The sequence below is a fragment of the Melitaea cinxia genome, chromosome 21 (assembly GCF_905220565.1).
Source record: "Melitaea cinxia chromosome 21, ilMelCinx1.1, whole genome shotgun sequence".
Lineage (NCBI taxonomy): Eukaryota > Metazoa > Arthropoda > Insecta > Lepidoptera > Nymphalidae > Melitaea > Melitaea cinxia.
In genome coordinates, this window is record NC_059414.1 from 11,532,225 (window position 1) to 11,555,559 (window position 23,335).

The following is a 23,335-nucleotide window of genomic DNA, read 5'->3' on the forward strand; positions in this document are numbered from 1 at the left end:
CCTGCTTAAATTAAAGCGAGGGTATTCAGACAATTGATTGTGAAAACCTACGTGTATTTTGGATGTCAAATTTTATTTGTTACGTATGCATGGCTTGTTTTAATAACACTTGGTTTTGGGCTGTATTAAGTAATTAAGCAATGTAAATAGAACATTTAGGATTTGTAGTTCAGAGATGCAATATTGAGTAGTATTCAGCCCGTTTCAAAGCTACGCTGTAATGATTTTAGTAAATCCCGGCAATGTTGGTTTTGCACTTTGATTTTCAGGATTTGTACCTTATGATTAAAGCTTTAAAGTGGAAATTTGTACAACAAATGATTTTTAAAATGCATTTTAAAATAGTTTACGAATGTCGTAAGATTTTATGTTTGACGGTCTTTATGCAAAGCGGTCCTTTGGGTGGTGTTTTTGGTTTTTGATGCTATTGAAACTTGACCCCGTCAATTTAGCTATTTCCTTAATATTCCATAAAGGAATATTATGTTATTGTTCATGTTCGTTTTAATGATTCGTTGCTCGGATTGTTATTGTGATAGAGATGTTTGATACTAGACATTCGTGTGCCAATTAAAACATTTGTTACAAAGTTGTGTTTGTTCGAAAACGAAAGCAAAAATAACTTTAATCACACCGATACGTAATACAACGAAAGTAGACAAAGATTACTCATGTAATCACCAGATCTTGATCGAATTGAAATGAAACCAAAAGGAAACCAGCAATCAAGTAAACAAAAAAAACGCGACAAGTAGTGTTGACAGTCCTCTTTTGATGATAACTTTACATACACTACGCAAAAAAAAATCTGAAGATACCGAAACAGATGGAAGTCTGAGGGTGCAAGATCGGCGCTATAAGATTCAAAAAGTCTTAATTTTTTCAATTTTAGTTAAGCGGCTACAGACGGGATAGGTTGTTGTCGTGATTAAAGCCATTTTCTGCTGTATCAATTCTGGTAGCTTTATCTCAATTTCATGCTTAAGTCACACAGCTGTTGACAGTAAAAATCCGAACCAATAGTTTTGCCCTGCGGTAAAAGCTCATAATGATTGATGTCATTCTAATCTCACCATATACTCAAAGAAGCTTATTGCTTGCCAACTGTTTCGCGATTGTTTGTGCAGCTTGACCGGCCTTTGACCATGATCTCTTTTGAACTGAGGTAGGGCACAGCAGGAATTTCCTGCTCAAAATATGGAGCAGCCCGACTGGGGAAGTACCTTACAGAAGACCACAGCTAAATAATACTATTTTCAAGCAGTGTTGTGTTCCTGTTGGTGAGTAAGGTGACCAGAGCTCCTGGGGGGGATTGGGGATTTGGTCGGCATCGCGCTTGCGCTTCTGGTGTTGCAGGCGTCTATAAGCTACTGTAATCTCTTACCATCAGGTGAGCCGTACGCTTGTTTGCCGACCTAGTGATATAAAGAAAAAAAAACTTTTTTATTGTAGGTAGGTACACTTTTCGTCACCAGTGATCAACCACTTAAAAATAGTTCGATATCATTACGGCTTAAGAGAGAATCACAAATGAGTAAACGGTCCATTAAGTTTCTTTCAGTGAATTTATGTGACATTCATATATCGAGCTTTTTTGTCTAATAAGCCTTTTTCAAATGAGTCAAAACTATTTTATGGTAAAATCTCAGATCTTAAGCGATATCGTAACTACTCAAATAACGATCAAGTTCCACATTTTCAAAAACGTTGTCACGTTTATCGGTATCTGGGCGACTAGAGCTAAATACATCTCTGACATCACAATTTCCTGACTGAAAACGCTTAAACCAATTATGTGCTACTTTTACTGAATTAGGTCCATAAACGTCACATTTTTTTTTTTGCGTCTTGAGTCAAATTTTACTGGTTTTATAGTAAGGCCTTAAAATGTACCAAATTTCTTCTTTAGATTCACCCATTTTTGCGGACAGAACAACGAATGAAAAATGACGGGAAACAGTACAAACAAAAAGAATTTATTGCAACTTTTTTACTAGAAATACGACAATAATTTTATCCGAGATCGAGATCCGAGATTAAAAAAGTGACAAAAAGCCAACGTCACGCGGTGTTCCCAGGCGGTCACCCATCCAAGTACTGACCGCGCCCGACGTTGCTTAACTTCGGTGATCGGACGAGAACCGGTGTATTCAACGTGGTATGGACGTTGGCGATAAGTAAGTTCCAATAACACTACATATTCACATTACATACAATAAAATTAACATAAAAAAGTGACAAAAAGCCAACGTCACGCGGTGTTCCCAGGCGGTCACCCATCCAAGTACTGACCGCGCCCGACGCTGCTTAACTTCGGTGATCGGACGAGAACCGGTGTATTCGACGTGGTGTGGACGTTGGCGATAAGTAAGTTCCAATAACACTACATATTCACATTACATACAATAAAATTAACATAAAAAAGTGACAAAAAGCCAACGTCACGCGGTGTTCCCAGGCGGTCACCCATCCAAGTACTGACCGCGCCCGACGCTGCTTAACTTCGGTGATCGGACGAGAACCGGTGTATTCGACGTGGTGTGGACGTTGGCGATAAGTAAGTTCCAATAACACTACATATTCACATTACATACAATAAAATTAACATAAAAAAGTGACAAAAAGCCAACGTCACGCGGTGTTCCCAGGCGGTCACCCATCCAAGTACTGACCGCGCCCGACGCTGCTTAACTTCGGTGATCGGACGAGAACCGGTGTATTCAACGTGGTATGGACGTTGGCGGTAAGTAAGTTCCAATAACACTACATAATCACATTACATACAATAACATTGACGTTAAAAAAGAGACAAAAAGCCAACGACACGCAGTATTCCCAGCCGGTCACCCATCCAAGTACTGACCGCGTCCGACGTGTGATCAGACGAATTGTACGGATCGAACAACTAATTTTTTTTTTTTTGCCTGATTCACACTATGTCCGTCCGTGATGCTGCAATCGCCATGGTCGTGGGTCATCTTGCACAAATTGCAAACGTTTACATAAAATAATATACCTAAGTCATCTTGCTTTGCTCTGGTGTAGTAGTTCGCTTGCAGTTCAGTCGCTCAATTTTTCTTTTTCTGTTCTATGTGTGTCTGTCCTCGGATAACACATTAAGCTATCGGCCCCGGTTGGCATCACAGGCAAGGCAAAGTAGGGAATATATCCGCCAAACCACAGTGGAGCAGCATGGCGGATTATGCTCCGATCCTTCTCCTGCATGGAGAGAGAAGCGTATCCCAGCGGTGGGATATTACAGGCTGAGTCATCATCATATTGCTAGTAACCACGATAGCTGAAAACTATAACATAATTATACATCTAATAACATAACAATAAATTAATTGCATAATCGAAATAAACTCAATACAATCAATGTTATCCGCGATACGAGTCACAGTAGATAAGATTCCTTAATTAGGAGCAATTAAGCGAGTGATATTAGAACTAATTAGTTGTTGATAACATCCACTGATTACAATTGTGACGGTATTGTCTGTAGGAGTGTATTTGGATGTGCCCGACAGTTAATTATAACGACGTGCATATAGGAACTAGAACCTATAGATTGATTGACGAAGTTATTTATGAGTTAGTATGAATGTACACCTAAGTATGAACCTTGTCATAGGCAAGGTTACTATACATCTTGTTACTATATTCAATGTCAAATGTCTTGTAAAATAAAATAACAAAATTATTATGTTACTTACAGAAGATCACAGCTAAATAATACTGTTTTCAAGCAGTATTGTGTTCCTTTTGGTAAGTAAGGTGACCAGAGCTCCTGGGGGATTGGGGATTGGGTCGGTAACGCGCTTGCGATGCTTCTGGTGTTGCAGGTGTCTATAAGCTACGGTAATCGCTTACCATCAGGTGAGCCGTACGCTTGTTTGCCGACCTAATGACATAAAAAAAAAAAAAAATAAGTCGATATCAGGAATTCTTATGATTACAAACGTGCCTAGCAACTGGATTAAACCAGAGACGTATGGTTCCTAAAATTAAATCTAAATTTAACACATACATTATTTTGGTTTGCTACAAAAAAAGAACAGAGAATAAATAAACCTATCTATTTATTTAACAGTAATTTTGCTGAAAGGAGTATAAGAGACCCATATTTGCAGTAATGTATCGGTCATAAATCACTGCAAAACTGGTTACGGCAGTAAAGAATATAGTCACTCTCCCCGTAGTCTAGTCTCTTCCCGTGGGTGCCGTGAGAGGCGACTAAGGGATAACATAGCTCCTCTACTACCTTTGAACTCAAAAAGCCGATCGATGGTGGAATAACAATCCAACTACTGGCTTTGAAATACACAGGCCGAGGACGGGCAGCAGCGTCTTCGGTGCGAAAAAGCTAGCCCTGCGGTCACCAACCCGTCTGTCCAGCGTGGTGACTATGGGCAACACATACGCCATTTTCGGCGCGAACTTGTGGAGGCCTATGTCCAGCAGTGGACTGAAGGCGATAGGCTGAAGTGGGTGTTTTTTGAAATATTACAAGCTATCGAATTATGATGACAAAACAAATCCTTAGATATGCGCAATTTCTTTAAATGCTATAGCTAAATACCAGTATCTACTTAGTACTTAGAACCTCGTGAGTGCGATTAATTTTATTTTCGTTATGTGTCATTGCTCCATAATAATACACTCCACACTTAGTGGTTATTTAATTGTTAATTATGTCAACTAATAGTTGCGTGCTCGATGCCAGTATATTCTAATTATTTTCAAAGCGTCGCGCTGTAATAATTAACTGCGAGATTGATGTTGTTTAGTGTAATTTGTGGACATTACCGATCTAATGGATGGGATACTTTATCATATTAATGTGTTGTAATGTGGGCTAATTGTTTTAATACGTAATTATGTTATAAAAAGTACTAACATTATATTGGTGCTTCTAACGTTTTGTAATTTATACTGTGGTTAATTATAGAACCGTTTCATTATGTGTTCAGTAATTATATCCTTTAGATTTTATAATATAAGAAATTCGGTCACATTTGTCTATCTTACTCGTCACGGGAACACAATACAACTTGAGAAGTGTTATTTATCTGTGATCTTTGGTTTAGGTACTTCCCCAGGGATGAGGACGGAATGTGATTAATAAACACTGACGGGGATTTTTGATTCATACTCACCGTGGCAGTAACTCGGCAGCAGTAAGCAAAAGCACGTGCTTCCCTACTTTAGCCCTCCGAAGCGAACGCAGCGACTGTGCAAACGCAACGGAATGACAAACGATACGGGGCCTGCGCGGCGCGGGATATGCTAATCATCGTCGCCGACGATATTTTTTTCTCGCCGTGCTTTTCTCGTTCCTGTCCTGTCTATGACACGATGTTTCCAAAACTTCTTATCCCGTTCCGTCCTGACAAAAACACGTATGCCCTTAATAATTGAATAGAATAACGAATTCCCAAAAGTTTTCAAATTGTTTATCATATAACTAATTGGAAATAATCACACTTTAACGCGATCGCTTTATTCGATTGTCGAAAACGATATTAGGAATGACAATTTTCAAATTGGAAATCATAATGTATTCACCCCTGACAGCTTCGGATTCGGATAGAGTTAGAAAGTTTGAGAGGAGACCAACGTTTAATAATAGTTTCTCGGTGATAGCAAACAAAACTGTATTTGTTATTATGTCAAATTGTTTATTAGAGTTATTAATTGATGTTACAGTCATTTAGACCATCGTTAAACTAGGGGTCGCCGAGGTCTAGCGTTAGACGATTTGTAATATTTATTTAGACCGTAGTTTATAGAAGTTTAAACCAGATTTTTTAGTGAAAGCGCTTTGCTCAATTGGTGGTTGGTATTGGGTACGTTAATGGCTGTAATATTATTAACATACATATGTAATAATTTCAAGAACCTTAGTGAAAAATGTAAATATGAGAAAATCAAGTTTTTTTTTTCAACTGTTCATACATATGCTTTATATAGAAATTAAAAAGAACACTAGCTGGATTATAATATTGTCTGTCTGTACATTTTGTTTATTTTTAAAATAGATGTAATACGAATAATTGAAACTTATCGCGACCCCATAGCAGTTTATTCCATATGTGTCGAAAGAATTGTTTACCGACGACAGATTTTAGATAAAAGCGATACCTCAAATTTCAAATAGGGTAAGAAAAAAGATCCAATTTTGCTGGTTTATTTTGGTACAGTGAAGTGGATGGATAATGTTTCTAATTAGATTACATTTTAAAAGGGACGCAAAATTTTTGGGGCATACCATGAAGGGCTCGTAAAAATAATAGCTACGTAATATTTAGCATTGTTTTGTTTTTCATTTTAAATGAACTCAATTAGAAATATATACTAATACTGTAAAGCTGAAGAGTTTGTTTGATTAAACGCGCTAATCTGAGGAACTACTGGTCAAAAATTTTTATTTGTGTTGGATAGCCCACTTACCGAGGAAGGCTATAGGCTATTTTTACCTCAAATTAATGCTGGTGAAACCGTGAGGCACAGTTATTGGAGATATAGTATAAGATATGTATTATTTTTATCAACATAAAATGATACAATAACCAATTTATGTGTCTCAAGTCATTAAATACAAACAACAAAATATAGCGTATTAATTTTAACATCCCTACGCCGAATATAATAAAAAAACTTCATACATAATTAACTGTTTATTTACTAAAAATTCTTAATAAAGAACCTTAAGCAAAACTAACAGCTTATTTAAAAACAATACAATATAATAAAACACTTACTTGATGACGTTCAAATTTAATTCAAAAATTTGGCTCTTAACCCTCACAAATCCAGTGGTTATTTCTGAGAAATAATTCCTCGTATTAATTATACGGATTGTTCACGCGTTCCTGGATGCGACGCGCCAGTCCAATGTATTCACCCCTTTTTCGGCTAGTTGACTGAATATTAATAATCCAAGGGTAATCTTCAACGATTAATGTGTTGTGTCATACATGCATGAATTGTGTTCTAATATTAAAATTTAATTTTGCGACGGTATTTACGTGGGTATAAACATATCATTTATTTTCAAAACCTTTATTTATACTTATTCTCGATTAGGTATAATAGCAAATATACTAAGCATTAGAAAATGATTCATTTGAAAGCGACTTAACTGTTCAGTTTATCTAATATGTACAATAAGAGATTTTATTTGATATATGTCGTTATCAAAATAAAATAATCTAGTTATATTTAAGTAGCGACCTGTCCCGGTATCGCACGGTTACAACAACTATCAGTGTTTCTCTCCTATATTATGCATGTATTATACATATAAATCTTCTCTGGAATCACTCTATTTACTAAAGAAAACCACATCAAAATCCGTTGCGTACTTTTAAAAATCTAAGCATACAGACAGCGGGAAGCGTCTTTGTTTTGTACTATGTAATGATGTGTCAGTCAATACAGATGTACATATTTATTGTCAAAGAAAGTATCTCAGTTTATTTTATGACACACATTAACGGTGAAGCATTGTGGACTGGTAAAAGTGTAATCAAATAAAATATCGGAGATATATCTTCAATATTCATGAAGACATTCACGAGTTATTTGGACCGGTACGAGAGCAATATTTTTCTCAATCACCATTAGTACGTATCTGCCTGCCTACCGACCTTTACATTGCTAGCGATATCGTGGTTCGACCATTCTGTCACCCCAAAATCTTTCATCAATCTCGTGAAATGCTACACGGTTTTGAAGTTAATGACTAAGCTCATAAGGCTTAGAATTGTCTTTAAGCCTGAGATCAGCTTGGTCAATCATCCTTGCAGTCATTTCGTAGTAGAATGCGGAATATGTCGACACTTCACTTTTATTGTATCAAATAATAGGGGTGTTCTTATAGCCGTTATCACGTGTTTGATCTAAAATGATACTTGCTTCGTTCACTTTGAGGGGTGTATGTTCTATAGTATCAGAGTGCCGAATTTCAACCGATATCAAAAATTGAATCGCTCAAATAAATACGATTGTTAATCCACGGTTGTGGATTGCATCCTTTGTTCGCGGTTTTATAATGCCAGCGCAATCTTTATGAAACTTTTTTATGCGGTTGACTTAGGGCTAGTTTATCGGAATCACTTTTGTTAACTAGTAAATTGCAAGCGAATGCGAAAAAATAGAATACCCATATATTGTTTATTGCTAGTATGAAAAGAATAAGTGCTTTGTATTCATCTTATCCTGTAATAGCCTATTAACGTTAAATATAGTACAATCTTCAATAAAGACAGAGGTAAGATCTTTTAATGTAAAACGGCATTCAAATGCTTATTGGCGGTCTATATGTTTGTACCTACGTACATGTCATCATATATAATAAAATGGTATGAAAGTCAAAACTGTACATTGAATATTTTTTTAAAAGAATACTTGGTCTGCGATCTATAATCGATACCGAAGCCAAAAATATAGTTTTTAGAATTTTTGTCTGTTTGTCTGTCTGTATGTCCGGCATAAACTCAAAAAGTACTGCATAGATTTACTTCCAATTTGGCACGAATATTATTAAGAAGTCGGGTCAACGTATAGGCTACATATTATCACGCTATCACCTACGGGGAACGAGCAGTGAACCTTTATTTCTTCAACACATTCTGTAACAACGTGTAATCTAACGACGCATATTTGAATGTTGTTATTATGTTAATAACCATGCTATAAGCTAGTTTCATACTCTAAATAAAGATATTCTGTAGTATATTTAGTATCAGCATTGCACCCGTGCGAAGCCGGGGCGGGTCACTAGTTTGAAATATGAAAGTTGTTCACGATTGTATTGAAATAAAACTTGGTTCTTTACGTACGCTTGACTTAGGGAATAAGCTGGTAAATGCGTTACGAGAGCATTATGAAAAGTGTGATAGTATAGTGTGATCGGAGGCGAACGGAAGTTGAGAGGGAGATATAAGTTTGATGGAGCTAAAGAAGTTTTACTTCGGTCGTGTGATCTGAAGCACACTCGCTTTTTTGTGCGTAATTTTTTGCACCTACTTTGGTACCTACTTTTGTCAATGAATGAACACTTTTAAATAAAGTTAACATTGTACTAAGCACATCTGAATCTTTCTATTACACTAACAAAACGTATAAATAAAAAGGTTTAAACTTTCGGCAGCTATCATAGAGTCAGCGTAAAAATATTTGGGCGTGCTGAATACTGCGTAAGATATGGTGTTTTTCAGAGTTCGTCACTAAAAATATCTTTAACAAGTAGCTTTTTCCCGCTCAGCGCAAAAACAATAATACAATGTTCATTGTTTCTAGCACCATAAAGTCTTGAATTCAGAATAAATCTATCTGAAATATTCTCGACGTCTCCATAACCGTCACATTTCACGCTCGGATGAGAATTCGAAGACAATAAACCGAAGTAACGTAGCGATAACACCGAGCCATTTGGACATTTCAAACTTGGCTTCAGATCTTGAGACATAACCATTTCCTCGTCTCATATGAACGTCATCCATCGAACGAAACTAGTCTGCAGTGACGTTTACAATCAAAACACAATACGTTATAAATGACTAACATTATATCATAACAGCTATATCTGTTCCGTGTTTTCTATCACTGATGCAGTAAAATGATCCTTATTTTTTATGTGGTAAGATATCTACATCATTATTTGCACTGCAAATTTAAGTTGGTAAATGCTTCGGCTTCTCAACTTTGGCCCATAACCATCCCGCTGTGATAGGTAAAGAGAAGCAATGGTTTTCGATAAATTTTGTTGCTTTATTTATAACAGTAGTTTGCGTCTCAAATGACTTGACGCTTATAATAAAAATACAAACATACATAGTTGCAACTCTCGCCTTAGTGTTATATATACAAATATCGTTATTAAAATTATTAAAAGTGCGGGCAACTTTTTTTAATTCAATATAAAATGTGATATTAATAATAAATACAATCGGCTGCCTCATCACTGCACTGGTACTTTCAAACAAGTTTACTGATAATCTGTAAATAGATTTTAGTATTCAATATAGACTATTTATTATTATTATTTTTTAAATAACAAAAAAAGCCAACGTCACGCGGTGTTCCCAGGCGGTCACCCATCCAAGTACTGACCGCGCCCGACGTTGCTTAATTTCGGTGATCGGACGAGAACCGGTGTATTCAACGTGGTATGGACGTGGGCGATAATAATGTTCCAATAACACTACATATTCGCATTACATACAATAACAACGATATTTAAAAAAGTGACAAAAAGCCAACGTCACGCGGTGTTCCCAGGCGGTCACCCATCCAAGTACTGACCGCGCCCGACGTTGCTTAACTTCGGTGATCGGACGAGAACCGGTGTATTCAACGTGGTATGGACGTTGGCGATAGCTGGTGTAAAATTATGTTATGTACTATAAATATTATTGACAAATACTTTATTCATTGATAAATATACTAACGATAACAAGATGTTTTATCTTTAAATTTAGTACTTTTACAGCATAAACCAATTCATTTAAAATATTGTATGCAATAAAGTATTAAGTAATAATAGTACTATTGTATATTATAACAGCACTGTATAATAACTAAAAATTATTGCATTTTATATTTCTGCATAAGTAATAAAATCATAATAAGGCTTACTTTTGTTTATCTACTCATACGAAATTATGAACACGAAAACATTACTTGTAATCGTGTTCAAATAATAATAATAATAATAATCTTTATTTCAGGACTAGCCCATATAGTGTTAGTAACAATGATGTATAGTAACAATGTGTCAAAGATGATGCAGTACAATTATATAATATATTTATATGTCATTAAAACTTTGGGCATATAACATTTCGTTATTACGTTTATAAATGGACTAACCCCATTAAAATCGATATTGGTAACAAGTATTTACTTCTTAAGAAGTGATTTACCTATGACCTAAAATTGGGACAAGTTACATTGTTAAAACAAAATAATGAAAATAACGAAGGACCACTTTAATAAATGTTGTTGAATAAACTGTTGGGGTAAATTGTACTCCGCGAGCACGCTAGGGATAATGAGGATTCATAGAATATTTATTACTTAAAGCCTGAGCAATAGAAAACTATACAACATGAACTTGTTTTTTTTTCTATATTTTATGCATTTAAAGTAAGAAAAGAAAAACCGACTTCAATTGTTTCGACAAGTAGGTATAATACAATTAGACGATAATATAGTGAAGTAAATATGCATTCTCGAAGATTACTCAAAAAGTAGTCATCGGATCCTTTTTTTAAAGTAGGTTAGATAAAGAAATAAGTATGAGAGTAACTAAATAAAAAATAAAAACCTTTTAAAAGACAAGTTTTATTTTAAATGTCCTACATAGAAAAAAATAAAGTTAGGTATCTGTTAAAACTTTTATTATCAACATAATTATAACGTCATTATACCATTTATCTACACTGATATTATAAACAGTAGGAGTAGGCTCTGACACTACTGAACCGATTTGAAAAATTCTTTCACTGTTTCACGAAAGCTACGCTATCCCAGGTGACATAGGCTATATTATATTTTCAAAAAAATTAATTTAAATACCTACCCGAGCGAAGCCGCGGCGGACTGCTAGTACGATATAAAACCTTATCGCGAGATTAAAATTTCTGCATTAACTTAATTCGAAAATTTTGAAAATTAAAATCAATCATATTAAATTTCGTAAGTAATTCTCGTAATTTTTAAAAACACATAGGTAGGTATTTTGTTGTAAGCATAACGTTTCAAGAATAAAATATTATGTCCTTATTATAAGTTCAATAATTAATTATTTAACATTGAAAAGATTATGAAATTAATTGTTTTCATTAAAAAATAATAAAACTAAAAAAGCTATTAACTACAATCACACACATTTAAGTATTATATAATAAAAACACACACAGACACAAAGTTTTGTCTCTATGTTACTGTCTACAAACATCCACCAATTTGACTTATTTTCTTTTGGACACGTGTCATAAATTGCTTTTGTAATTTGACATCAATTTAGAAAATAGAGAAAATAGACACAAAATAAAAGTACATTCAAAATTAATCCTTATTTTTTTAACTATAAGAAGAAAAATCTTGTTTACCAATAGTGATAGCAATTTTATGACAAACTAAAATGATTTGGTCACTAATTTGAATAATTGCTCGTTTTGGTCAGTTGTGGTTTTTGTTTGCCTATTTTCGATTTATTTATTAGAATAGGGATTATTATTTTTGTTTTATGTAGGTAATCACTTCTAATATGTATAGGTACGGCAAAAGCTATCACTAATAAATGTATTTTTTATTTATCATATACTCTTATGACTTAAACAAATCTTGTTATTGAGCAATTAATATATAAAGTAAGAACAGCACAAAAAAATGTTGTTTTAATTTATTTGTTATTTTATTTATTTATTTTTTACCACAAAACTTTACATCGTAGTTCAATTTCAGTCAAATTTATTCATCAAGAAATTACTTGACACGAAACAATAATTCGAAATATCTCCTAAATATTTAAATATTATAATTAACGCTGAAAAGTGTCTTATGTGATATATCTATTTCTTTCTAACATATAATGAATGAAAAGGATAGATGTTTATAAGGCGTTTAAGATACACATCGTTATTTTCGCCTAAGTTCTCACCGCTCCGGTAGCCGTGATCGTCTAGTGGTTAGGACCCTACGTTGTGGCCGTAGTAACCCAGGTTCGAATCCTGGTCACGGCAGTGTCAAACACTGTTACGGCGGAGCTTCTTTTTATTTTGTTTTTTTTTTTAGTTATTTGGTCAATTTCTTGTTCCCAATAAAATCCTATGACAAATGACAAACATATTACAAAATTGTAATTTGTAAGGATTATTGCATAGTCAATAAAAGAAGTCTTAGCTATTGGATCGCTAACCATTATTCACAATTCATAATTTTATTATTGTAAAATTATTAATAATTATATATTTTTCCTTCTTTAGAAAAAAAAAGGAAATTTCATTTGTTAAAAAAATCTATTATACTAATATTATGAAGCTAAAAATTTGTTTGTTTGTTAATGGTAAATCTCAGGAACTGCTGATTCGAATTGAATTTTTTTTTTGTTCTGAATAGTCCATTAGCCGAGGAAGACTATAATATTTAAATGTTCGGTTTTTACTCAAATTAACACGGGTCTAACTGCGTGGCACAGCTAGTTAAAAATTTATAATTCACATAAAATAACATAACATTACACTTTATTGTACACCAATACAGAAATAATACATATCAGATTGATTTTAACAGAGTATCACAAGGTACAAAGGACGGCCTTATCGCTAAAAAGCGATCTCTTCCAGGCAACCTAGGGGCAGAGGAGATGGTATTGTGTCGGTGTAGGTGTACAAATTGAGACATAAACGTTTGAATATATTTACTTAAACACATATACATATAGGTATATACATACATACATACATACACACATAGAAACATACATACATAAATTATTATTACGCCATAATCTTAAAATATATAAATTATGCGTCACATTGTTTGTCCGCGATGGACTCCTAAACTACTTAACAGATTTTAATCTTTGCACACCGTGTGTATTTTGATCCAACTTGAAAGATAGGTTATATTTTATTTTGATATGTATTAAACATCTTTTATCGATTTTAATGATAAAACTATAATATAGCTAAACTATACATTGACATCATAATAATTTGAATAAGATGCTTAAAAATGTCAGTACAGTCGCCAACGTCCATACCACGTTGAATACACCGGTTCTCGTCCGATCACCGAAGTTAAGCAACGTCGGGCGCGGTCAGTACTTGGATGGGTGACCGCCTGGGAACACCGCGTGACGTTGGCTTTTTGCATTTTTATTATTATTTTTTAGTAAATTTTGATGTGATTGATTTTGGAAAAATATCCACACAGTTTATATTAACAAGAAATATAATATAATCTTTTTGCGATATCTGCATGTTGCTGGCATCTAATATTTTTATGAAATGAAATAAAGATTAAATCTGCTTGTATTGTAAATCACGTCATTGTATTTTTCTATTAGTATTATGAGAATTTATAAAGTTTGATTGAAAGGCAAGAATATATGTATTGATAGAATTAATTATTTATTTTATGCAAAACCTACCAAGTACATTACCATTATTATTGTAAAATCCGCGGAATTAAAAGTTAAGTTTGCAATCCAGAAATGCTTGTTTTAAAATAAAAATAGGAGATACAGAATAATTAAACTCAACACCACTTATTTTGTGATTTCCACGGAATCAATGGAATCGTCTCAACGTAAATTTAATGTTTATTTAAAAAAACTAATTGTAACTGCGGAGTTTCTTGCCGATTCTTTTCTTCTTAATTTTACAAAAATAATAATCATTTTTAAAGTTCTAATTTGTAAAATGACGAATCGAAAGTGCTCCTTGGACCCTTTTTGAATAAAGTTATTTCGATCAAGAAGTTAAGTAAAAACAAACGAATTGTAAATTTCAAATCTACAATAGAAAAAGACTTGAGTTCCTTTAAATTTATATTTTAATGATAATATTATACCTATCATCAGTTACCAGTGCCATTTCGTACGTCAAATCCTGCTTAAGTACACTTAACGAGCGAATTTTACACCATGCGGGCACATTGAACGTCTAATCAATCAAATTTACTGTAATTTAGCTCATTTGCATACTAATCGCCGTTATAATATGACAATATTAATTTATGTAAGCTTCTGGTGATTGTTGAAAAAAAATATGGGTATAAACATCATTATTAACAGACTACGAAGAAAGGAGGGGTTTTCAATTTGACTGTTTTTTGCGTTTCGATTGTGTTCGTCTTCTTTTAAAATTTGATCGAGATATGATGAATGCTTTTGAGTTATAATTTATTGAGCAACGCAGAACGTATCCTGCTCAAAATCTGGAGCAGCCCGACTGGAGCGTCTCGACCTCACAGAAGATCACAGCTAATTAACTGCTTTTAGGAAGTGTTGTGTTTCTGGGATGAATAAGGTAAAGAGCTCCTGGGAGCAGGGTCGGCTACGCGCTTGCGACGCTTCTGGTGTTACAGGCGTCAATCTTTAAGCTACGGTAATCGCTTTTCATCAGATGAGCTGTACGCTTGTTTACCGACCTAGTTGTATAAAAAAAAGTGTTATTCCTCATCGTGCTCCTTGAAAAAAAATTCGTTTACTTGTCGATATACATTGAAGTCGGTTATCATTTTAAACAATATTTATCTTATTAGCAATAACAGTAGCAATTACTCAATAAGTATAACGTAAAATATAAGTACACGATTAAAGTAATATAAGCGCATAATATGAAAATAATACTAACAATACGGGTTATTTCCATTACAAAGTAACTTTTGTGTAATAGGTGCCGTTTCTTGAGTCGTTACGCTGTATAGTATACGAGTATATTTTACTTTATTACCTACCGGTTAATTTTAAATGACCGATCTTTACTAATACTATAAATTTGAATAATTTGTTCATTTGAACGCGCTCTCAGGAACTGCATGTTGATTTTTTGTATAGTCCATTTATCGAGGAAGGCTTTAGGGTACTTATATAACATTTTATTAAGCTTTTTTTTTGTAATAAACGCGTGTGAAAAGGGGTGGCACAGCTAGTCCTTAATAGATATTTTTAGAGTAAGGATATTTTTCACAGTTGCTTTAATTTTTAAAAGCAATCTGTGTAAAAATATGTGTAAAGAAGACTAACTATAACAAATAATATAAATCATAAACTAATTACTATAAAAATATAAAGATTCTATGCGCTGGAAATATTTTTTTATGATTATTGAAATCGTAAGCGACGAATAGCATAATTGCTATAAAAAATGACCAGGCGCTAACATTTTAGATTTGTAACTAATGTTTTACCTTAATTTTATTTCAACATTCATTGATAAATGACTAAACATGTAAATGAAAAATTATTTTATTGAAAAAATTTTAATATCGAAGTTTAATTTGAAATACCTACATTTGAAAAAAATGAAACAAATTAAACATTTGTAATTAAATATAACTATTTTTTATACTGATTATCGAAAAATGTGTACTAATTTTTTAAAAGTAACAATGCGGCATGTAATAAAAAATGCAAAAAAGCCAACGTCACGCGGTGTTCCCAGGCGGTCACCCATCCAAGTACTGACCGCGCCCGACGTTGCTTAACTTCGGTGATCGGACGAGAACCGGTGTATTCAACGTGGTATGGACGTTGGCAACATTCTATGCAATTTAAAGCTTCAGAATCTCACTAATGTGTAATCTTGCTATAATATTTACACGTACTTTAAAGAAATTTAAATATATTATACCTATTTATTTTATGATAATACAAATCATAAATAGAAAAAAAAATGTATATTACACTATTCAATTAGCTGCAAAACCTATTTAATAAAATTATTTTTACGTTTTGTAATTTACTCATCGTATCGAATTTTTGTAAGGTTTCAAATTACAATTTTAATCCTTTCTTTTAACGACCTCGCGCCCATATACCGTTAATTAATGGTGACTTAACCCTTCAACTGCGAGTCTAAATAAATCACAAACGCAGGAGAGGCTCCCAAAGTTTACCGATATTGCAAATTTGTCATTTATGCCAACAAACATCTGATAATATTTTCACTAAACAAATAAAACCAAATTTGTTTTTTACTGGAGTAAGTATCAATATATAGAATTTTTTAAGTGTCATGTCATAAATTATAATTAAATTTTCTACTATAATATCTGTTACTTATTTATTTTTGTAAATTACGTAAATATGTAAAAAAAAAACCTAATATTTCTTATCATATAAGAATCGTTTGTGTTGTGTTTCATGTAGGTACTTATACCAATATTTTTCTATTTATTCATACATTTTTACTAACACTTTGAGCATCATAGCAGCCGACCCTTCCATCAAGCCACTGATTCATCTTAACCCGTCACCGCTGATGGATCAAGATATTAATACCGAGTGCGTGGCGAATTCGACCAGCTAACCCTTTCTATGCATAATAATTGTATCTGCTGCGTGGGGTACTGATGTGTGTGATTTTTGTGTCAAATGCTATATTTATAAAATCTATTACAATTTTCATTAAGAAAAAGTAGAATATTGGAATAGAATATTGGAATATTATCATAGAATATCATAGAATATCGTCAGAACTTGTTAAATCTTACTTTAAGTATTTAGAATTATGTTAATGTGTATACTCGTATTATAAGATATATTGTTATTTTTTTAATGTATTTGTTGTAGTGTTATATATTTATGCTTGTTTATTATGTGTTGTATTTTATACTGTAAGTGCAATAAATATAAACTGTAATAAATAAATAAATAAATTGGACAAACGAACGACCTTTTGATAGCACCATTTGACACCTTTAATAGATCCAAAATATAATTATACAATCATGGAAATTACGAACTTTAATATCTTTATGATGCTTCATATTGTTAGAGAAAGGATAAATATAAATAAAGAAATGGGCAATTGAATTGTATTTTTTTAAACCATAAAAGTTTTTTTACAACAAACACTTTATATGTACAGAATAGGACACATCTGACCAATACGTTTCAATAAAGCCTTTAAAAACTTTACTCCTAAGCGTTGTATGATAGATGTGAACAAAAAACAGGTAGTTCATTTGTATTAGATTTTTATACAAAATTGTCCGTAATGACCGTAAATATCATATTATTATACTACTGTCAGGCTTATTTCCAAAACACATAAAATAAACGCCTATATATTAGTGTATCTTTTAATCACTGCAGATAACTACTCGAATTTTTATTTCAATTTCAAACACTAATAATAAACAGCATAGTACTTTTTATAAGTTTTGGTGTATTTGACAATTGTATACCTTGTCCTATAAGTCACAAAGATAGCAACAATTTCGTTGCCATCTTACAAAAACTACATACCTATCTGTGGTATGCGTGTCAGTGTCAGTGTTTTATAAAATACGTTCGAAAACTAAGAGATGACAAAGGTTTTTATGACTATAACTATTAAAAATTATCATACCACAAAATGACAAAAAATGATTCATCACGAATTCCCATCACAATCAATGACAAAACTTAGTCGAATTACAAAGATTCGAATAACAATTGCCGATGGCATGAAATTGCACCCACCCACATAGATTAATGACATCCACGACCAACAATGGAATAAGCCGTTTTTTGTGCTATCCCTTTTCGATTTAACAGCAATTAAAAAGTTCTACAAAGCATCTAAAGGGTTAACTTCATTTGCGTATAATTGGTCTTGTTCATAGATTTGAGAGGATCGTTTTGTGTTCACGAGAAGATCACGATAAGATTCCCGCTTGTCGTACAAAGTTTATCTTAGAATGATTGTGTCTGTTCGCAAATAAAAATAAATTGTCTTCAGTTACATTGACAAGTAATACAGTATTGAAAGATGAAAAAAATAGTTAAGTTAATACGCCTTATCAAAGATTACTAAAAAAATAGTTGTCAGATCTCGGTCAAATTTAAAATGGGACGATAAAACAAGCATCAGCTTTCGATTAAAATAAGAATACTAAATATAATTAAAATCAGTAGAAACCAGTAAAAAGTTACTAGGTATAATACAATGTAGCTGGACGAAAAGATAGTCAAGTAAATACGCATTATGAGATATAACTCAAAAAGTACTTGTCAGATCTCGATTACATTTAAATGAGATCACATGATAAGCACCACCTTTCGATTAAAAAAAAACAATAATCGAAAACGTTAAACCCAGAAAAAAGGATTGAGTTACACACATAAACAAAATAGTTGAATTGCGAACCTTCTCCTTTTATTGAAGTCGGTTAAAAATAATACAAATGACGTCCATCAATATAATAGTCTATACAATATGAATTAAATTTACGAATACGAAAGTGAACAAGTTAATAAATGCGAATATTTCGAATAAGATATGGATTGCTGACAGCAATTCATATTTTCAATCACTTGATAATCAAGAAGATATATTTTTTTAAAAATCATTTAATAGTTCTTGCTAAGCGCTCTTCACGTTTTCTCGGACAATTTGTATTTAGTAAATAAATTAAATCAAATGTAATTTATCTTAGCCGATAAATTTAAAAACAAGAAGCTAGTTTTGTACTTATTTAAAAATTAAAAATCTTTCCAACAGGAGTAAAGGTTGCTTTACAAAAAGTCTTTTAAATTAATTCTGTCATAGTCGACAATGGAGTTTTCTTGTAATTGATTCAATACGCTTCCGAGACTCGGAAATTGTATTGCATTTGAGGGTTAAGTCCCTGTATTCAATTTTCTTTAATTTATTTGCGGGTTTCTCAGGAGTGCTTCGTAAATTGAAATATATTTAATTAAAGTTTTTTCTTAAAAAATGAGTCTTTAATTGTTTATTATGCTTTTATTCTGTTTATTATGATTTCTAAATTGTTTTTATGCAATTTTTTTTGTTAGAAAAAAATTGTTTCTTAGTGTTAAAAATGCGTACTAAAAATCTTATAAATAAAAAAAAAAAAACAATAAACTACAAAAAGACTCCTTCGAGCCGGATTTGAACCAGCGACCTATGGATTTCTTGTTGACACATCTACAGTCCACCGCTCTACCAACTGAGCTATCGAAGGTACAGAGGGCATTGCGAAATTTCTCTACACAAGAGTATTTACAGTTAGCAAGCGATAACAGGTATGCTCCACTTATGTAAATAGATATCGTAACATACTTACGAAGTTAAAGTATTTATGTATATTTATTAATACTAGCTGCCCGGACAGACTACGTTCTGTCAAAATTTAATAGTAAAAGTAATTTAAAAAAAATTATATCAAAACCTTCCGTGGGCCTCAAGGAACATATAAAAAATTAATTAGCCGATTTGGTAGTGCCATTCTCGAGTTATGCGCTTAGCAACATTCATTTTCTTTTAAATATAGATTATAAAGAAAAAAACATTTGAGTTTTTATTTAATTTAACTTAAAGACTTAAAGACTTATGGATTGATTTTAAAAATTCTTTCACTAGGAGAACGATACATTGTCACTGACATAGGTTATACTTCAACAAAAGGAACTGAACAGTCATAGTCGTGTAATCTACACGGGCCAAGACGCATACAGATAGCTATTATGTACCTACATATATTGAATTTAAATGTGTATTTTATCACAAATTACGAATGGGAAATACAATTATCGTGGTTATATATAATAATATAACAAAACGTGTTTTTCGTACCAGTTTTATGTATGATAATTTATACAGTAGGTAAACGTGATTAGAGACAAATAAATAACAAAATGTTGATAATATGCAAACAATCTTGCCTCAAATCAAGATAGTACCCACAGCCTAACTTTAGCTGTGATGTGTTAGTATGTAATAATTATCAACTTCAATGAAAATTTAAATGTCATTATCATCATCATTTCAGCCTATTGCAGTCCACTGCTATACTTAGGCCTCCACAAGTTTGCGCCGAACATGATGCCCACATGAAATGAGTCCTTGAAAGATAATTTAAAGGTGCAGTCTAAATGGATTCGTAAATTATTTATTAAAAAATTAAGTTTTTCAATAAAGTTTTTATATATTCTATAGTATTGTTTTGTATTGCAATTTATAATTATTATTTATACGTATTAAAAGGGGTATTCATAATTTATAAAACGGCTAGATGTGGCACGCGGTTTTACTCGCTTTAATTTGAGAAAAAAACTTAAGAAAACATTATTTATTATGGCCTTCTTGATAAATTGGCTAAACAATACTAAAATAATTTTTCTAGTTCCTGAGATTAGCATTTTCAAACAAACAAAAAAATCTTATATGTAGAGATGATAATAATGATAAGTTAATGTCTTTCAAAATGATATATTTATAATATAAACCAATTTTATTAATAAAGAAACAAACAACAAAAATATTAGTAAACAATACATTCTTACTAAATTTTAGTAAATCTTATAAAAAAACGCAACTAAGCTACAAATCACAAACGATTAGGATAACAGGTAAAACAAAATGGCGAACATCAAGATAACAACATCAGGCCGCAATCAGAAGCGCTGTACAGGCGTATATTTCATCGCGAGAGAACCTCTAAATTATCTAAATGGAGATCGCTCCCCAATCAGGAATCAACGCTTGTAGAATATGGATGACTGGATAAGATAAAAATAATTTAGAGGTTAACTTTTTTAGACTTAGACACTCGCGGCTTTTAAACGTAGTCTATTTTAAGTATAAACGAGTACATACCACGATATAGTTTTTTGACGATTTAGAGGATTTTATAGGTTTTTAGAGGTTATATTTTATTTGTGCCATTTTGATGAAAATATTAATGATAATTAATCGATTTTGTAAAGTTGTAAATTATCAATAGAATATTTAATAAGGCCTAGCAAATATACAAATATTATTGCTAGTTGCTTGGCCAGTTGTCAATATAATGTAGGTAGTTATATATAAAATGTGTTAATAATAGAAAGCGCCATATTTTCTTTACTACAAAACAAAATAATTTATTTTTAATTACAATCAAAAAGTTTGGCGTTTCCAGAAATTATTGGGTAGAAATTTTTGCCACCGGATACACCACAATCCTAGAAAAGATGGAGGAAATACGTCGCGCCTACTGTCATGGCCGCCGGAAGTCCTCTTGCCATTTGATAAATAGTTGTTCTTCAACAGTTTTTCTCATGCAAATGAGGGGTCGGATGACGGATGGCGTTTGTCACAATTTTCTGGGATGGATTTAATTTAGGATTGCAGTGGGGCGACTAATCTAGCCGGGATTGCTGATTGCGCTTTCTGTGTTTTGCATTTTTGCGGGAATAGGGAAGACGCAAATAGAAGCAGATATTTCTTTAAATTCAGGTTGAATTCTAATTTAAATGGATAATAAATTTATGCGAATGTTTAACTTGTAGTCTTTACAATATATGTCAAATGCATTCTTTGTCGTTATAAAAGCATTCGATCTTTAGTTTTAAAATTATTTCTATAAAGTGATACATTGTTTCATAATATTATAGTTTCTATCTCACTAACAAACATCTACTTAATATAAAAGATTAATAGAAGTATCACGCTGCGATGGTTAAAAATAAATAAGCAAGAACACAGAAATGGCACAGATTATCTACTGTAAAATCTATACAAATAAATAAAATAGGAGTGTCTGCTTGTAATATTAAAATAACCGCTTTAAACTAAATACATATGTATGTAAACACGGTAATAACATTTTTTATAATTGTTGTCTGTCTGTCAGTCTATCTGTCTGACTGTCTATTTTTTTCCGGCTAATCTCTGAAACTGCTGGACCGATTTTGACGGGACTTACACTGGCAGATAGCTGTAGTAAGTGTGTCTACTGGTCCGATTTGAAAATAATTGTTCAAATCGGACCAGTAGTTTCTGAGATTAGCGCGTTCAAACAAACAAACAAACAAACTCTTCAGCTTTATAATCTTAGTATAGATTCAAAAAGTTGACGTCCAACTTAATATTTATTTAAACGATTCTCTTTACTATAATAGTATACAAAAATTACTTCAAATATTATTTAATTTATAGTTTGATGTTTATTATGTATAAAAATGTGTACTATATAGCATTTTAATGCATTGTCATAAAGTTATAGAGGTTTAAGAGTTAGTGCTTCCTGTACTTTTCAATTTGTGAGAATAAAACACAGGCTATCGGAGGCGTGCAATATTAGTAAGATACTAACTGGTATTTAAAACAAAAAACCTCAACAAAACGTCAATAACAAAATCTAATCACATTTAAAACGTCTTTTAACATGATTTCTATACATAAATGTTAATAATGTGCAATATGAATAACACCTAAGCGTCAAAGGCATGTATAATTATTGTCCTTTAATACCAGGGCTAATAATAACTAATAGAACACGGGCGATCCCGCATAAATCGCGAACTGTAGGGCCATTAGTTAACATCTGCTGTCAGTAAGTTTTACCTACCGTTATATGGTATGTTTAGTTTCAGAATATTCGTAATTTGCTATAAATATTTGATCATTATACAAAGGTAAGCACCGCGCTGACGTCTATCTAATAGTCAAATTATGAGAAAGAAAATCTTTAAAAAAAAAAATAAACTGTGATTGTTAAGAATGCTTGTAAGTTACCAAACATCAATTCATGAGCCATCAACGACGTAGATGATCAGTTTCTTTTAGGATCTAAACAGAAAATGTATATGTAACATATGGTAGGTACAAGTGGAACACAC

The 23,335-nt window shown here is 32.5% G+C and overlaps 10 non-coding genes across 10 annotated transcripts; 2 read left to right on the plus strand and 8 right to left on the minus strand.

Annotated features, from left to right (window-relative positions):
• Positions 1–2,053: 2,053 nt before the first annotated feature.
• On the minus strand, positions 2,054–2,172 carry LOC123664305. The gene has a single exon (XR_006744795.1). It is a non-coding gene; the product is annotated as a 5S ribosomal RNA (ribosomal RNA).
• Positions 2,173–2,243: 71 nt separating this feature from the next.
• Positions 2,244–2,362, minus strand: LOC123664315. The gene has a single exon (XR_006744804.1). It is a non-coding gene; the product is annotated as a 5S ribosomal RNA (ribosomal RNA).
• A 71-nt stretch (positions 2,363–2,433) lies between these two features.
• Positions 2,434–2,552, minus strand: LOC123664316. The gene has a single exon (XR_006744805.1). It is a non-coding gene; the product is annotated as a 5S ribosomal RNA (ribosomal RNA).
• Positions 2,553–2,623: 71 nt separating this feature from the next.
• On the minus strand, positions 2,624–2,742 carry LOC123664307. Its single transcript, XR_006744797.1, has one exon. It is a non-coding gene; the product is annotated as a 5S ribosomal RNA (ribosomal RNA).
• Positions 2,743–10,070: 7,328 nt separating this feature from the next.
• Positions 10,071–10,189, minus strand: LOC123664318. The gene has a single exon (XR_006744807.1). It is a non-coding gene; the product is annotated as a 5S ribosomal RNA (ribosomal RNA).
• A 73-nt stretch (positions 10,190–10,262) lies between these two features.
• On the minus strand, positions 10,263–10,381 carry LOC123664317. Its single transcript, XR_006744806.1, has one exon. It is a non-coding gene; the product is annotated as a 5S ribosomal RNA (ribosomal RNA).
• A 2,302-nt stretch (positions 10,382–12,683) lies between these two features.
• On the plus strand, positions 12,684–12,755 carry Trnah-gug. The gene has a single exon. It is a non-coding gene; the product is annotated as a tRNA-His (tRNA).
• A 1,008-nt stretch (positions 12,756–13,763) lies between these two features.
• Positions 13,764–13,882, plus strand: LOC123664327. The gene has a single exon (XR_006744811.1). It is a non-coding gene; the product is annotated as a 5S ribosomal RNA (ribosomal RNA).
• A 2,277-nt stretch (positions 13,883–16,159) lies between these two features.
• LOC123664333 lies at positions 16,160–16,278 on the minus strand. The gene has a single exon (XR_006744818.1). It is a non-coding gene; the product is annotated as a 5S ribosomal RNA (ribosomal RNA).
• Positions 16,279–19,607: 3,329 nt separating this feature from the next.
• Positions 19,608–19,695, minus strand: Trnay-gua. Its single transcript is given in 2 exon segments — positions 19,608–19,643; positions 19,659–19,695. It is a non-coding gene; the product is annotated as a tRNA-Tyr (tRNA).
• Positions 19,696–23,335: the final 3,640 nt, after the last annotated feature.